This window comes from Sturnus vulgaris, chromosome Z, assembly GCF_052056855.1.
Source record: "Sturnus vulgaris isolate bStuVul1 chromosome Z, bStuVul1.hap1, whole genome shotgun sequence".
NCBI lineage: Eukaryota > Metazoa > Chordata > Aves > Passeriformes > Sturnidae > Sturnus > Sturnus vulgaris.
The window spans coordinates 62952768-62971195 of record NC_142283.1 but is presented as its reverse complement, the minus strand read 5'-3'; the positions used below and the strand labels follow the sequence as shown (position 1 = coordinate 62971195).

The 18428-nt window shown below is 41.5% G+C and overlaps 1 protein-coding gene across 2 annotated transcripts in view; it reads right to left on the bottom strand.

Annotated features, from left to right (window-relative positions):
- The window catches only part of ELOVL7 (ELOVL fatty acid elongase 7), a 32360-nt gene extending 14306 nt beyond the window's left edge, over positions 1-18054 (bottom strand). Inside the window, exons 1-2 of one of the 2 annotated variants that reach the window (XM_088155895.1) lie at positions 17882-17896; positions 1701-1798 (exon numbers count right to left, since the gene is read on the bottom strand). The gene's annotated coding sequence lies outside the window, so the exon portion shown is untranslated. Of the gene's footprint in view, positions 1-1700; positions 1799-17881 lie in introns of both variants that reach the window. The other variant, XM_014881809.2, reaches the window with a different exon arrangement.
- Between the last annotated feature and the right edge of the window lie 374 nt (positions 18055-18428).

Genomic DNA, 18428 nt, shown 5'->3' with positions numbered 1-18428 from the left:
AGAAATATCATCCTGCAACATCAGCATTTCCCAATTCAATGTCACTACTTTCATACTGACAATTTTCATGCATCCTGTATTCATATTACAATATTTGCTTCAGCACTCTGTGCTGATAAAGGTGCTGACAAAAGGGGTATCCTCTTTCTTTACTAATGGAAACATGAGGAGCATTTTTGCTTTTTACACTAGCAATCATATGAGAGAAAAGATTTTATGGTTAGAGGCAAATTATAAATATTTGTGTCACCTTGCTCCATAAGCCAACTATGGATGATATCAAATACACGTAAATCCAACCCTGTCCTGAACACCAGGTACTTCAGAGTGCTCAACTGTGACAGCCAAGCAATTCAGCCATAACTGGTGCTGGAGAGCAGCCATCAAAAATGTTTATTTTATAAATAACTATTGTATTAAATTGTTAGGCCGATTACAATAAATTATCCTTTTAATCCAGTATTCTTTCAGTTTCAGACACATGAGAACAGTGTGTCAAGAGAAAAGGCATGACAAATTGAAAGTACATCATGCAATGGTTATAACAGAACTCTACAAAAGCCCACAGAAACCTTGTGCAGTGCTTGGCTCAGTTTTTCGACGAATATATTCATCGAGTACAAATAATTATATTATATTTAACTGGTTCTTTGGTAAGAAAAGTAGCTTACTGATTTCACTGCCACTCAGCTTTCCCACCCTCACATTACTGGCACTCAGACTGGCAAGCTCAACATGCTGACCAAGACTAAAGTTAAACAAGAAATCTGCTTCAAAACATGCTCTTAAAAACCCAGAAAATTCAGTGTAGCTTCTGGCATTAAATCAAACGCCATTTAATATCCTTGTATTTGGTTTGCATAGGCAAGCTTTGGTAGTGGGGGGGGCTACAGGGTGGCTTCTGTGAGACGCTGTGAGAAGCTTCCTCAGTGTCCAGCAGAGCTAGTCTCTGGTGGCTCCAAAGATGTATGTGCCTCTGGCAAAGGCTGGCCCAATTAGAAATGGTGGTAATGCCTCTGTGATAACAGATTTAAGAAGAAGAAGAAAACCCCAATGTTTGTGCAGTTGTAATTGCCACCAGAGAGGAGCAGAGTGAGAACATGAGAGGAGCAGCCCTTGCAACCCAAGTCAGTGCAGAAGCAGGGACAGGAGTTGCTCCAGGGGCCAGAGCTGAGGTTCCCCTGCAGCCCCTGGGGCAGCCCATGGGGAGGCAGCTGTGCCCCTGCAGCCATGGAGGGACATGGGGATGCAGAGATCCACCTGCAGCCCCTGGAGGAGACCCAGGCCACAGCAGGTGGATGCCAGAGCAGGTGGAGGAGGCTGTGAACCCATGGAGGGGGAAGGCCACACTGGAGCAGGCTGTGGCTGAAGGACTGCACTCCATGGAAGAGTGACCCACATTGAAGCAGCTCATGGAGATCTGTTGCTCGTGGGATGGACTCACACTGGAGAAGTTCACAGAGAACTGTCTCCCATGGGGGACACCCCATGCTGGAGCAGGGGAAGCACTCCTCTCCCTGAGCAGCAGCAGGGACATGTGATGAACTGACCATAACCTCCATTTCTCATCTCCCTGCACTATTCCAGCGGGAGGAGGCAGAGCTGGGAAGGAGGGAAGGATGGGGGGAAGGTGTTTTAAGGGCTCATATTACTTCTCATCATGGTGCTCTGATTTAGTTAGTAATAAATTCAATTATTACCTTTAATTCGAATCCATTCTGCCTGTGGTGATATCTGGCAAGTGATCTTTCCCAATCCTTATCTTAACCCATTGTTGTATTTTCTCTTCCCCGTCCAGCTGTAAAGGGGAGTGAGAGAAAGGCTTTGGTGGGCATCTAGCACCCAGACAGGGTCAACCCACTACAGTGGGCTCAGGGTGTTGATTGTTACAACCTCTTACAGTTGTCATTCAACAACTGCAAACTCACAAATAGACAATTCTTTACATTTACCCACTTGACTTCTGAACTTCACTTTAATTTTTGCATCAGAAGTCAAACAAACATGCTGTCAACATTTAAATAGCAAGTCTTAAACTTGCTAGGCATTGAGGCCAAATGCAAGACTGTTATCTGGAACTGGACTATTTCCAGTAGATTTCTTCTGGTTGTAGTAGAAAGGCAGATGATGAAAATAGTGAAACTGGCCCTAGCCATACTGATGGTGAGGGATTTATCCCACCTCTTCTGACCCCAGCACTCACAGCCCCTCTTCCTTTAAAACAGTCCTCAAAAGTTTAGGCAGCAGAGGGTCTCAGCCTTCAAGATTTCTTTTCTGTTCACAGTCCAGTAAGATGAAACTCCACCAGTTACCAGACTTCTTCTGACTCAGGAGTCCAGTAACTTGAGAGAAGGATTTAGACAGAAAGCAGCCCCAGCCTCACCACTCAATAGTGACTGATCAATTAATCTGAATCTAAGGGTAAGCAAAATACAGTAAGTTAACTCCAATTATTTTTAGAAATAACATCTGCAAGAAAGACAGTGCTGTTCAGAACTTTCCTATGGTTAAAAGGTTCATTTAAAACCAACTTTTACATATGACATTACTATTTCACTTTCAATGTGCTTTACAATTTACCTGTTTTCCTAACTAACTACTCAGTTTTCCTTCATAAATCCACTTCTGTGAACAACAGTTGACATTAATGTTAGGTTCTCAGAATAATTTTTTTGTTAACCACCTACAAAGGGAGAGTTAATGGCAGCATGGAAGATATTTTGTCTTACTTCGTTATAGTCAGTCCACACACATTCATACACACTGGAAAATAATATGATCAAGACTTGCCTTTTTTTAATAGAAGAGTCAATAAAAAAGGAAATCACATGCCTACACACCAGAGAAACAACTAGCTCGTGCTTCATCAGGAAAAGACAAACCATTTTTGAAAGAATGTATTTTTATAGTACCACTGTCTTGGCAAGAAGTAAACTGATAATGCTCTGACCATAATGGAATCTTTCAAAATGTTTGGCAGTTTTGTAGGTTGGAGAAATTATTTTTTAAGTGTGAGACTGTAAAGTGGTCACCTGAAGGGTCAAAGACTTGAGGCCAGAGAAGGCCATTTGCTAAATACACAGTTTTAGTTCTTCATGCTGTAAACTCATCTGCCCATTATGCGTTTGAACAGACATAGTTGAGTCAGGAGAACATACATTTGGTTTACCTACTTGATAATGTACTTACAGAATCAGTACATTAGCACTTTTACTTCCAATCTTCCCCTTTCTGCTCATATTAAAATTTTAAAACGCATAAAAATGCATACGAGATTGTCCAGTTTATAGCAAACTCTCAAAATTAAGTAACCTTAGCAGACTCATTTTCAAAATTGGATTATTTTGAACGACATATTGCAAACAATTCACATAAACTCAAAAATGTAGTCATATAAGTAGTCTGCCCAGCTTGAAAAGTTTTAAATAACAAAGGAAGTCCCCTCAAACACATGCAATTGGAAAATAAGTGTCAAAATCACCTCAAAAATGTATGCAAGATATTCAGCTCTTCAAAAGAAATAAGCACTACTTTTCTTTTTGTCAATAGAAATAATACTGTGCACCTAAGTTCAAGTCAACATAATTTCTGAAGACATCTTTAAATAAATGTACTGCCACCACTTTAAGAAAAGGAGATATAAATGAAGCAAAGGAGGAAAAGGTTTGTGACAAAGAGCAAAGTAATCTGCTGTGCTCTGGTTGCCTGTGGCTCAGCAGGCAGCTGGAAGAGCCCACTAACTGCAGCAGAGCTAAGGCATACAGCTTGGCAGAACCAGTTCCAAGTTAGACCATTACCTTTACTGGAGAGGCAAGGGCAGATAAGATTGTTTACACCAACAAAAATGCCACAAATTCTACAGCAAACCATATGAGAATGTCTGATGATGAGAAGTGGTAAGGAAACAAGCTGTTGCAAGTGCTCAAGTTCACTTAGCTCACAAAACTATTAGTGATTTTGGTAATTGGAATTACTGATATGCCTCAAATATTTCTAATTTTTAAATGAGAATAAGAAGTTTCTCACATTCCTTTGCTTAACCCACATGAAAGATATTTGCCATTCTTTATGTTTATTTATTCCCCCTACATAGTTTAAAAATAGTAAAACAGATATCAAGATTTGCTTTTAAATAGTAATTTTACAACATATTTTCAAAATATTAATGGCTACTAAACAAAATAAGTATACAAAAGAACTTCACAAAAAAAAAAAAAAACCAAAAAATCAAAATAAAACAAACACCCCCTACAAAAAAAAAAAAAAACCACAAAAAAAGAAGAAAAAAAAAAAAAAACACCAAAACGAAACAATCTAATGTAAGCTCTGTCACTCCAAAAAACAAATTTTCAATTCAGTGTGAACTTAAAACACTTAACATTAAAAATTTACATTAGAGGAAAAAGATTATTAAAAAGACTGACAGATTCTTTTACAGTGATCCTTTAGGAAATGTCTGGAGATGATGAAAACCCAGTGCAGAATTCAGTGGTCTAATTTCCACCCAAGATGGGTCCCAAAAGCCAAGTTTCTGGTGTATCACACCTAGCCTGATAAGACAGTGATGAGCATCCAATGATTCTGGAGGATCACGCACCCTGCAGACCCCACTGGAAGAGGTGGAGAGCCTACAGCAAGCATTGACCCATGCAGGTCTGATTTCAAAATTATAGCTTAAGAAATGGCAGTAATACTGGCTTACATATCCAGGCACAATTATGAAACTTTCATGTTTCAGAATCACTTTGTATACTGTTGTTAATTCTGCTCTTGAAGTTCAGAAGGTAATTAAATTAGGACGTTTCACAGATGGTATCTTAAGATTTACCTGGGAAATACTAGCTCTGCCCTTCCTATTTCCCAAGGCTGTGTGTTACATAATTGCAGTTATTTTAACTACATTACTCCCTTATGTCACATGGCAAGCAACTACAAACTGCCTATTATATTACACAGATTACTCACCCATATTCTGCAACAAAGTTTTAAAACCTACCTGGGTGTCACCTGTTGTTAAGAATTTTGCTGAGAGAAGTTTCTGTCACCTTTTCCATTTTTATGCCTTCTCTCAAACATCCAGCACAGTTTTTGAGAGATTCATCTCACATGCAAGTTTGCTACATTCTGCTTAAAATTAGACGGCTTTTTCCTTTTCGATAATATTGCTTATAAACACTGCCGCTGCTAGATGACAGTGGACATCCTAAAAGCAGATTACTGAGCCTTAGAAACTTTATTATAACATCTATTTATAAAATTCCTCACTGCAACTATTCAATAAGATATCTAAAGCTTATCTTGTGTGGTCGCCCATATGAATTTTTTACATAGCACCTCTTTATTTAATCCTTTGCTTTTTAAACTAGCATCAAATCTGTTATTCACCTATGAGACTAAAGTACCCTAAATAGCAGAACTAGTGAAAAGAGGTTTCATTTCAACCACACTTCACATTGGTTTCCTGTCTGTGGGAAATTGATTTCCCATTCTGCTGCTGTGTAAACTAAAGACCAGTTTGTATTTGCTTCCACACCTTTCTATAAATTGTTAAAAGAACAGGTACTGAAGACTTCACAGCAAAGCTGAACAGTAACAACAGACATGGAAAATCCCCTTCTTATGGGAAAAATTTCAGGAGTCCAGCCCTGCTTTGTACTCAGCTCCCAACCAGAATTACATGGGCACTCTCCTGGATCACATACACTGAACCAACCACCAGTGTCTGGATGAGAAAGGCCCCCAGTGCAGCCCAGTCCCACAGCATCACTGCCAGGTCTGCTTCAGGCAGCTGCAGATAAGCCACAGCAGTTCACCAGTCTAAATGAAAGCTTAGGCTTTGAGAAAGAAAAAAAAATAAAAAGATATTATTTCTCAGTCAATTCAGACTTGAAAGGTTGAACTGGCTTGTGCAAAGGAAACATTAAAACTCACAAACTGAAATGCCACAGGAAGGGATAAAAGTGGGAATTACAGCCCTGTCATAAATCCCTTTAAGCTGATAATGAAGTAATGTAGGGAAGCCACATTATCACCCAGTCCTGCCTACTCATAGACTATTTGCACTAGATCCCTAGTCAAGAACTTCACATGCTCCACCCCTAAAAGTCATCACTCTCTCCACCAGGGACACTCTACAAGATGAGATGTGAAGCCATAAAAATTATATTCTGCTACAGTAAGGCAGGAAAAGACCTGTCATCACCAGTATCTTAAATATCTTAAATATATCACCTGAGGTTGCAGGGATGCATGTGAAATGATCCTCAGAACTAATCTCCTACATCACATAGAAAGACTTATCAAGTCTAAATAGTTCTTGCAACCATAGCCTGGAAGGAAGTTTCTTTACAAGTCTGCATCCAGTTATCAGTTTAAATCAAGTTACCAGTTTAAATGAGACTCTGGGCACAACTCTGAAAAAGTTTTCAATTTCACTTAGAACTTGAGCATCCCGGACGTCAGTGTACCTTCACCAATATTCTCTCCCTATACTTCCAATGTTTTAGAGAAAACTAAAAACATTAGCAGGGAAAAGTTCCTAAGACTTTAACTTATTTTCGGTGTTTGCTTGCCTTTAACAAAAGCTATTTAGCACTCAAATGTTAGCCATCCTTCAGCTTACTGGTCTCACCTACCTACTCTGCTGCAGTGAGTGGCTCCTCACACAGCTTAGAACAGAAGCTCTTCTCCTCGGTGCCCCAGTGCACAGCTCACACAGCTTACTTGGCTCCTTTGAGTTTGTCCAGCTCAGTGGCACCAGTGCACAACGTCACCTAGACCTGCATACACAGTGACTCCTGTGGCACACACAGCACGACAACTTTCACTTAGAATTCAAAATAAGGTTGTTAATGCAACCTCACTTCCATTAGATAATGGTATATCATTATCCTTATCAAAGGCCTTTGGTAATGCATTGATTTAATAACTGGGCCATATCCGACCCAGGTTAATATCATCCTTCCTCAAAGGATTTAGACTCTCCTTTTTCTTCCTTACCTTATTGTGCAGCTAGGAAAACAGAATTTCAGATTTTCATTAAAGACCAGATCAACTAAGCTTTAGGTCACTTTAAACAGACTTTCACAAATCACGACCTAAGGGCTAGAAAGCAGTGGTACAATCTAGTATTTTCAGCCGTGCTGCACAATCATGCTAACTCATACCCCCTGTGCTCCCTGCTCATTCATCTGCAAGCCAACATCTTTACAACACACAAAGCTTTCACCTATTCTGTTTGTTTTTCCTGTACAAACAGCTATGGTAGAGACAGTTCTGATAAGGATACGTAAGAATTATTTACAGCTGTGGTGTAAAGTGTATACACATCATTAGTAACCAAGTAAAACAGAATATAGGGCTCTGTACTGAATTAGAGGGGTAAGGACTGCTATTTACCTGCACTGCAAAAGATAACACAGACTGGGTTTTTTAAGCTGCCTAGGAAGCACATTTTTAACACTCAGTTTATAGGTAAGCTCCGAAAAGAGAGAGGGAGTGCAAGTGCCAACTAAATACTTTGAATGAAAGAGATCAAGGACATGTAATGTCTGAGACTGTTCCCTTCCTTTAACAGCAAGCTGAGTCACTGAGTTAGCTCCACCATATTGTCTATCCTAATTTACAGTTGAGAGTTCATGCATATGAGTTAATATAAGGCTCTCCTACACTGAATTAATCACAATAGAAGCAGTTTGCTACTAAGGACTTGGTTTGTGTTTACCCACCTCTTAGTAGAATAACAACATTAATTATCATTAAATAGTCACAGTGGGGGTCACTTAATGGAAGTTAAACAGAAACAGAAAAGCAGAGCTAGACTTCAGCTTCCAGAGCAGACTCCTTAAAATAAAAGGAAACAGGACTTGTTATATAGGTAGCATCTTGCTAATCTAGCCAATGTCAACAGAAACAAAAAGCAGAAAAGGCTTTTTATTTCCAAAGACATGTCATAACCAAGTAATCAATGGCAATGTACCAGTTGTTATTCAGCACTAGGAAAAAAAATTAGACCATAATTTTCACCTGCGGTAGACAAAGACAGGTAGACAGGACTGTCTTTGTAAAATGAAAATACATCAGAAAGGAGTTTTATATGAAGAGGGGATTGAAAAATGTTAATAATTACCTTAAGAACACAATATTCACCTTAAGAAAAAAGAGGTAAGGAAGTGAAAAATATTCGTAATTATTGAAGGAAGAGGTGTTTTTCCACAGTTACATCTTGTGTATAGCATACACTCAGCTCTTGTCACTGTAGTTGCCATGGCAAAACAACATTGCAAAATCAATGCCATTTTATGGAATTTTTATTGCACCAGCTCTAACCTTGCTGGGTTCAGAATATTAGTAAGTAGTAACACTGATAACACCCGTGCAGAGTTACAACACACTATTTTGTTCACCCTCTAACACAGCAATTTACAATAGCTGAACTGCTCCCACACCACTCTCCCATGCTGACGCGCGCTAATTTGCTTTACCATTGTTTCCCACTGCCTTGCACTTGCCCAACCTACCCACCCTCTGCGTCCTGGGCCGATATCCTAGGCAGCAAAATAATGCATTCCTTCTGCTTCTATTTTGCTTGCATTGCAGTAGGCAGGCATAAATTTTAAAGGCAGCTGACCTAGAACTGACACCCTCCCTTCCCTCCCCCCTCTTTTTAAGCCACCATGCAGCAGAGTGGACATGCTGCTGAGCACTGTAAACATCAGCAACTGCACCCTCCCTGCGAGGCTCTTCCAAGAGAGCAGGAACCAGCTGTGCTGGCACCTTTGGCAGTGACCCGCACAGCACAACGTGACCTTTGGGAAGTGTGACACGGGCAGCAGCAGCACAGTGACAGGTAGTGACAGGCAGAATTTCAGAGTGACAAAAGCCACTTTTAAGGAAATGTGCGAAGTGCTTTTTAAACTAAAGTCTCAGAACATTCCTCCTACCCAAGAAAGCATGCTGACAGTATCGTTAAAAGAGCTGCTGCTCACAAGTTCAGTCTTGGCTTTTTGGAGCACTCCAGGAAGCAACTACACTGTCACATCCTAAATCTTTCCAGTCCAGAGCTGGTAATTTATACAGCTGCAACTGCAAGTTTCAAATCACTGAAGGATATGCAGGGAAGTATACAGGACGTAGGTTGTTGTTGTTTAAATTAACATTCTTCAGCATGATGAAAGGTTTGGTTAATCACTATGAAACATACTCCTGAGTATTAGCATCAGGCAACCCACGAAGTCATGTTATACCATTGTTTGGAGACTCAGGCCTCTCAGTCAGAACTACTAAGTACAGCAGTAAAGCCAATTTCTCCTGGCACTCCATTTTTTATTTCTGCATCCCAAAGAAGATCTCCACATTAAAAAAAAAAAAAAATTAGACTGACCAAAGTTACTGTGGAAGGGAAAAAGTGAAACACAGTTTCTGAAATGGAAAAGTCAGATGTTTCTATCATAGTCCATACTCAATGGAGGAATCACAAAGGGGTGGAAAATGGAAATGGACAGCAGAGAGACATCTGAAGTTTAGGGATAACTGGAGGAAGTGACCCCACTCGAAGGCTCATCTTGAAGTCAAAGCCACTTGCATTGTGATTATATGTCGAATCCAGAGATGAATGCATGGAAATTAGTATATTATAAACCCCCATTTGATTCTGTTCAAAATTTGAGTAAGCTTTGGGCACCACTCAAGCCATCTTGCATGTTGCTTACACTGCTTGCCTGATAACTTTCTCCGGTGTGTCTTCCTTTTGAGATGACTCACCCGTTGGAGGCAGATCCAGTTTGACAGCTTGGGCACATGGGGTGAACAAGAATGGGAGCACCTTTGCTTTCACACAGTGCTAGCAGCAGTTCCAAAAATACTCTTTACCACTTGCTATGCAGATACCCTTCTAAGGACTATGGAACTGCCTGACTTTCAAAGGGTTCCAGCAACAAACTTGGAGGTCAGAACTCAACAAACAGTACAGAATAGGAATATTTATGGTTGCCTATAAGCATTAGAGTGAGGAAACATCCAGACACAGTAACCCAGGGCAGTCAATGGCCTGTGGAGACTAAAGAAAAAGGTTGTGTGAGCAACACAATATTGCATGGACAGTATTCAGAAGACAGCCTAATCTCAACAGCTTGCATGAAAGCAAAACTATCCATCATCTAAAAACATTAACTGGCTTGATCAGCAAAAGCATCTAAGAAGTTTTTTTAAACCAGATCTTGTTATAAAAATCCAACTTTAAAAGTATATCAATTTTTCATTCAAATTCCAAGAAAACAATATGCATGAGTTTGCAGAACTCTGTTTGCAAAATGCAAAACAGAGGCTGATATTATGGACAAAGATACATTAATCACAATACACAGCTGTGAAGGCATACTTCTGCTCCAGATCTAGTTATCTAGACCTTAGTTCCTTTGCTAATGGGGATTTCTAAAAGTCTTCATTATTTTGCACTTTCTGGAAGCTCAAGAACAGCACAAAACGCAGCACTGTGCAGGGCATGAGTTTGTAACAGCAGAGCTTTTTAAAATCAGCCTAGAACACCACACAGCAACTTTATAAAGGAGCAGAATCAAACAACACATCCATGCACAAGTTTAATCACAGGTATGTAGTAAGGATTTTTCATCTGTCAGTATTTTCCTCTACCACAATAGAATGCACTTTTTACCATCTTTCCAAGCATTTGATGACCACCCAGGACCCCAAGACACCTCTGCAGTTTAAAATACAACAGTTCGTCCAGACAGCATGTAGGGATGAACCAGCTATGTCTGGCCAAGGCGACAGCACTTTTTATTTTCTCTTTTCAATCCTGAAAGATTGCCAAACATAAATAGCTTCAAAAATAAAAAAAAATAAAAAAGATAGATGCCATCAACAAATGCATTAGGCAATGGATGTGCAACATCAGAATAACACAGGAGACAATAATACTTCCAACAAAGAAGCTTGGCAAGCAGCAGAGTACTCAGCCTAATACTAATGTTCCTTTAAAACATCAGTATACTAGAAACAGACAAGTGTCTAACAGTCTACTCAGCATGCCAGAGCATTAAAACAGAAGAAAACTGCACTGTCTCCAATACAAAAGAAAATTAGACTTACTTATAGCTATGCACTTAAGTAACCAAAAAAAAGTCTTAGTATTTTTGACATACAGGTTTCAATATCTTGCAAATGAGGTCAGTTAGTGAGTTTGGTTCACTCTCTATGTTCTCAGACCCCAGAGAAAAATAGGCATGTCTTCTACCAGTCAACACAGCAAAGCTGTAAGCAAAACTAAAGTGTTGTGTGCTGGTTCAATATTCCAGTTAATACGCAAAGCTAGCAGACCACACCCTCCTTTCTGAACGTAAAGCAACACCGTAGCCCTTAACAAGAACGAAAACATGGTTTGCTTCTACTCTTTCTGCCTCACTTCAGGATGACTCTATTATTCACATTTAAACCAATCTATTTGCTTTCACACACATTCTTTGTTTTATATATACATTATTCAGGTGCAGGTTCATCCAGCTGACCATATCCAAGAAGTGTGATGCGATCCCACTGACCGGAAAGGAAGACTGGATCTCTTCCCACTGCAGTCATCTCAAAGAATGAGCCACGGTCATATGATTTCACAGTCTGTAAAAGTGACTCCCTCACTTATCACAAAAGTCTTTCTAGAGTCAATAAAGTTTTGTCTGATGCTTCAGCACCTTGGATGAATGCAACTGATGAAATATCACACTTTACAACAATATGTGTAAAGTCTCAGGATAAAAGCAAGAACAGCAGATTGCACAATTTCCACACCTCCAGAGGCAATTTTCCATTTCATTCTTTTAAATGTAGTTCAAATGGGGTATATGAGATGTTCAGTTTTAAAACAACGTAGCAACTTCATTTCAAAACTGGGAAAAATTGCAGAGCAAACCAGAACTCAGCATGGTCCAGTCCATGTTCAGGAACATTTTCTCGACAACTTTCTGATAAGCTTCCCTAACTGATCAAGTGGATCACTTCAGTTTATGAAAAGCAGTTTCAGGATAATCTGAAATTCAAATGGAAAACACTTCATCCCATAAAATTTCAAGCAGTCATTAAAGGACTAGTTGAAGAGAGGCACAGGGGATTCTAATGGCACCTGTATTTTATATTCCCTTCTCTCTTTCTAAAATCTGACATGTTCCTAGTTAGAAGTTAAACTGAGTGAACTTTCTGAACATTACAGCTATGGCATGAGGCTGTTCACAGCCTTGTCTCATAGTTTTTCCCCTTTTCATGTAAAAACAAACTGAAGCAAACTCCCTAACAACCTGACTTGTTACAGAACAACAGGTGCTACAGAAACAATGTTGTCAGCACAGCAGAAATAATGAGTGATTGTAACAAGGCTTATGAGAAGTGCACCTTACAAGGAGTTTTGTGAAAATTTCATTTCAAAGTTGACTGTGAACATTTGAGTTTACTTTATTATTGTCTTGGCTTTGGTCGACTGTACAATTCTCGTTCACAAGAGACAAAGGGGGACAGGGCACTTCCAAAGTAATAACAATACTAGTAATAATTATTTAATTAAGCTTGCCACACTCCTTCTACAGTTAAAGACTAAAAGGTGAATTTTTTTCTTCAGCACTGAACAAACAAGCTAGAACTCTGACTACAAAATGATAAAGAAGGTATTTAATCTGGATTTTTCCAAGTGTACATCTAAACAAACACAAAAGGGACTGTTGTGGATGTTAAGAATGCAAATACTGTAAAACACACTATTGTCTTGCAATATACCTGAGTCCAAGTAATTTTCACTTGTACAAAAGAAAACATTGCCAGCTACTGCTTCTCTGAACTGACTACAGACATTTCCACTTGCCCAACCCCATCTATTCATAATGCCATATGGTAAACCAATACTGCAGTATTTACTTAACAGAATAAATGAGCACATCTGACCAACAATCCTGATAATCTTAAGGCTTCAGACAGTATATTTTCATGAAAAACAATAGAAAAAATTTTAAACTTCACTTCTTAACAGATCAGATGAAAAACAAACAAACAAGAAAATCTATGTGCCATCTCAACTAACTTTCGTGAAAGAAAGAATACAGTACCAATGGGAACCATTCCCATACTCTAAAAGGATACTGAGAACCACTGAATCAGGTTTTTGTGACTTTGCTTTAAGTCATTTTATGACTGATGATACAATGCAAATTATTTCCAAATCAACAAACTGATCTTTGTGAGTCAGACTCCAGCAAGAGTCGTCCCCTTCTTTTGTTAGAAAACAAAGAACAAAAGGAATAGAGTAAGCTATATTTTTATCTCAGGCATAGCCATAAACCCTGAATGCAATCACTAGGATAGGAGCATTCTCTTGAAATCCAGCCCATGAGATGCTTGTTGAAACTTAGCAACTTTTTGCACAGTACATCCTATTTCTTTGCACAGGCTTTTGCAGTGCACTAGACAAAGTTACACTCACGTTTACATGCATCCAGTGAGGCTTTGCTTTAAAAAAAAAAAAAAGTCTTTGAATAGAGGCTCCAGGCACAGAGCCCAATGTGCAAGGCCCATATCAATATAAAACATAATCCAAACTACAAAGAATTCACAATACAATTAAACACAGGCAAGCAGCATGTAGGAATTCATAAAGCTGCTACAAGCAGCTTCTCTTGAGCACAGCCTGCTCAAGCAGAGCAAGTCTGGCTGTTTACAGGGTAAGTTGGCAATTATAAGAGCACTTTTAATAGTAGCAATGTAATTTTCATCAACCTCTCTCTCCATTACTCATACCTGCTCCTGTGTCACCCTTGACTTCTGCTGGAACAACTATTTTTCTGGCTGCATAATAAAACAGATTGGGAAACAGACCCAGTGCAGGAGAGCAAGCCTCACAGGAAAAGAAAGAGTATTTTTTAACCCAGACTGCTTCCTCAGTGCTTCTTAGTACCAGCTTTCACCAATAAATACTCCAGCACAAAAGAAAAGCGACACAAGGAGCACGTGCAAAGAAAAGCATAATAGAAGGAATAATAGACATGTTGGTGAAACTGCAACATCAGCCTAAGTAGGTATCACAAGTGGAGTGGAGATAAGGGTTGATGTTTGCTGCTTTTACCCTGGCACAGTTAAAAGGGGCAATCTGAATACTACTGCTCCTAGCAAATAAAATGATTCATGGACACCTGTATTTGTCCTCCTTGTGACATCTGTGCCTCTCTGCAGGTGGAAGACAGAGTTTGTTTTGGGCTGGATAGGCTTTATAAGTAGTTTTTAGGAGATTTGTGTGCTACCTTAGGATTTTAAAATTAAATGCTACTGAAATTCAATTCCTCAGACTCTCATCAAGAACCAAGATAACACTTAAAGACACTTAAATGCGTAATTCTCTAAGCTGTGTACTCATCTCACATTACGCCATTCATGAACCACTTACAGGTGTTTTCTAGTCAACATCTTCAGTGATAAATTGCTGTACGTAGCCACAGTAAGCAGACAGAACAAAAATAACAAAAATATACACAGAAGAAAAAAAAAGACATATTGATAGACACGTTGAAAGCGTTTTACTTTGTGAATCCAGTAAAAATAGAAAAACAAACAAACTGACCAAAACCAAAACCAAACAATTATTCATTATTTCCCTGTCAATGGTCAGCATTAAACACTGAAACCAAAGACAAGAAAAAATAAGAGACATCTGAGTTATTCTGCTGTCTATCAGGGTAAACTCATGTACTTTTTACCTTTTGGATTTCAACTAAATGTCATATACATAGAATAAAATTCATAACTGCTACATGACTGGCAACTTTGCCAAATTTTGGCAAACTGGAAATGTGACAACAGGCACAAAAACTACTGCATGACCCTCTAGCTTTAGCGGTATCATTTAAAAGAAACTGTTTTTAAAAAAGTACAATCAGATTTTCAAAATTGACTACTTGTTTTGTTAATTCCTTAGTTCTAATAATCTCATATTTTTGAGGAGTAAAAGGTTTCGTTTCCACCCTTCAGGCTGCATTTGCCCTCTACATGCAGCACTCAGCCTCTGTACTGGGTGAGATCCCTGGGCACGCACCGGGGATTTGCTCCCTAACACGGTGCAACAATGCAGAGTAATCACTCAGCTTCCGGTGCAGCTTCAAGCACAGACCAACTTCCCTTTAAGTACTCAGAAAGGCCTACCAAAACTGGTGTTTGAAGTTAACAATCCCTAAACTGCAATAGAGAAAAGCATAACTAAGTCAGCCATTTCTTGAATCTAATACGTACTTGGGCAATGGGAAACTGATACAAACACTGCCCGTGTGTGTGCCACATGTTGTGACTCCATCAAGGAAACCAGAATAGTGAAGAGCTGGAGTAAGGGACAGAGAAATAGTGAGAGGAACAAGTATTTCTTCCTTTTCAGCTACCCAGGCTTTGAGAAGAAGCTTAAAGTTTCAGATATTCATTAGCCTGATGTGAATATGAGCGTTGGGCTACAATATTATTTGTATAAAATATGCTGTGCCACTGAAGATGTCAACATCCCAGCTATTCATATCTGCCTATATACTATAGCTCTACTATCCATATTTAACAAGTTGTCCTTGATCCACTTCAGACAAAACAACATAGTTGGTCTAAACCCATAACTGATAGCTAAACCATCTTATTTCAACTAGGGCAGACAAGGGAGCTCACACCAGCCTCCACCAGGAAAATTACGGGGCAGCAGCCTGTTACAGTCATGCTGAGGCAGTCATCAGGCAGGGAGAGAAGCTGCATGAAGTCTGCCAAGATAGATCCAGAGCACAACAAACATGAATTCACAAGCAGCTAATGAAGATCCAGAAAGGGGAACATGGCACAGAGGTGACGTCCTCCCAATTCCCTCGCCCCACACATGCCTCCCATGCCCATCCCATACACTGCTCGTGCTTATGCCTTGCTCTGCATCTGCCCACACCTCCAGAAATTTATGTGTTAGGCAACCGGGCCAGAGGAAGAGATAAGGCAAGTATTAACCGAGACATACTGGGCAGAAGCAGCTTCAAGAGGAAGAACAGAAGTCCATAGTAGGAGGGAAAAAAAGGATTGCCAGTTTATTGCAGCGGAGAGAAACAAAACCAGGAAGGGCAGAGAGAGGCAAGGGGTGCACACTCAGCAAAAGCCACTAAGTCACGTCAGGGTACAGAACCATCCCTGATTAGTTCTTTTACTGATATGCAACTAGTTGATAGGTATTTCATGGTATTTGGTGAGCTTCATAATAGGTTAAATCCTATTCGGCTTGTCTCACTTGACTAATCTTTCCCAACACATTCCATGAATATTGCTTCCTGTACCAGAGCCTGTCTTGCTCTACCAGTAAATACTTAATGGAAAGATCACACGTTATATTGAAATACCATAAAGTTTCATTACTCCCGGTATTTTCAATAAAGGTGATGCCTAGGAAGAATTTCAAAGAATCATAGAATGGCCTGAGTTGGAAAGGTCACCTAGTTCCAAACTCCTGCTATGGCCAGGGACAGCTTTCACTAGACCAGGTTGTTCAGAGCCTGAGTGCGTCCTGGGCAGCACCCCAAGTGTTGAGCAGCAGAATAAATCAGGCACCATGCTGTTCCCAGGCTGCTCCCAACAACCAGAAAAACTTGTTGAAACTTCTCCCACATGTCAGTGTTCAGTACAGACCTACACATTGAGCTGGGAAGAACTGAACTACAATGAAGTAAGAAGAGAGTATTCATATATGATTGTAAGTTTTCTGGTTTATCTGAACAGCTTTTGTTAACATACCTGGACTTCTTATGCGAGCAAAGAAAAAAAAATCAGTAAGAGCTGGTTTGCAGTCTCACTATGACTTTCCAAGCATGACACTCTTCTGTCTTGGTGACAGCAACACTCAAGACCCAACCAAAGTTTCAATTCAGAACGTATTCAGACATTAAGTGTCCACAAACTTAAAATTCTCTAACAATATATATGACACCTACAGTTGTAAAGGCCAAGTCTAAGAGGCTGCTCCAGTGCAGCCTCATCAACCTTCCCCAAGCTGACACTGACCTGCCTCCTTGGCTCTCGGCCTCACCGGCGATGCGGCCGGTCCTTAGGGACCGACCTGCCCCACATGGCAGCAAAGGTATCCAAAGAGGAGGAAGGCAGCAAGCCAGCCATCCACCCTTCCAGCTTGCCAGACAACCCCTGGCTAGACATCACCCCTCCAGCCCTACATTTTAATATCAGCATCTTAAGCACATGGGCCACACCTCTTCCCTGACTGTGTCCAACCTTCACCCTTGAAGAGAAAGAAACCTCAGTGTATTGATGCGTGCTCTTTGGGAGCAAAAGGTGTGGGAAGGAAAGAGCATTTTTCAAGAGTAAGGTCCCTGATGCAGTGGGGCCATGCACATGCCACGATGTAACTTGTTCTTCAAGACAGGAAGGTGAGCTCTGTTCATGTGAGACATAGCCAGCGGCCCTTGAGAGACAGGCACCAGAAGGTGTGGGTTTGGAAGATTAGTGCCAGATGCAGTCAAAGGGTTTAGGGGCACAGACACGGTGCGGTGTAGGGCACAGACAGAGAGCTTGGAGCACAGGCACCGCAGGGTGAAGTACACTCAGTGGGGCTGGAGTAGGAAGCACCGCAGGGCACTGCCTGAGACTCTGGAAGTATAGCACAAGTGGGTGCAGACAGGGAGAATGACCACGGATGCAGGTGCAGCCCGAGGACGAAGGTGGGGAGGAAAAAAGCTCAGCGTGGCACAGCAGGGGTTTGCGGGAGAGAGAAGAGGTACGCGGGAGCAACCAGGGAGTCTGAAAGGAAGGTGGGGAAGAGGCAGCCCGCCACCCATCCCGTGCCGCCCAGCCCTGCACGCCCCAGCGCGGGACAGACCCTGCGGAAGAACGCCGAAGGCTCCTCTTCCCAAGATCACCGCGGTGCCCGCGCTCCGCTTTCCCGCTCCCGGCGGATCCACCCACGTGGCAGCAGCGCGCCCCACCTGTCCCCGCACCGCCGGGCAGCAACTGCGCCGCGGCACCGCGCGGCCCGGGAGGGCGCGGAGGGGGCGGACCGGACCGCCCCGCCCCGGACCGCCCCGGACCGCCCCGGACCGCCCCACACCGATCCGCACCGCCCCTCCCCGGACCGCCCCATCCCGACCGGGACCGTCCCGGACCGCCCCACCCCGACCGGGACCGCCCTGGACCGCCGCACACCGAGCGGGACCGCCCCGGACCGCCCCGCCCCGGACCGCCCCGCCCCGGACCGCTCCCCCGGCCGTCCCGCAGTGCCTCCGGCAGCGCGCCGGGCGTCTCTCTGGACCGGGGTTCAGGGCTAAGGGTTATAAACCTTCGTGAGCGAATTCAGAGGAGGCCGCAAGGGCGACCCGAGGGTTGGAGCACCTCCCCTGTGAGCAAAAGCAGAGAGAGTTGGGGCTGTT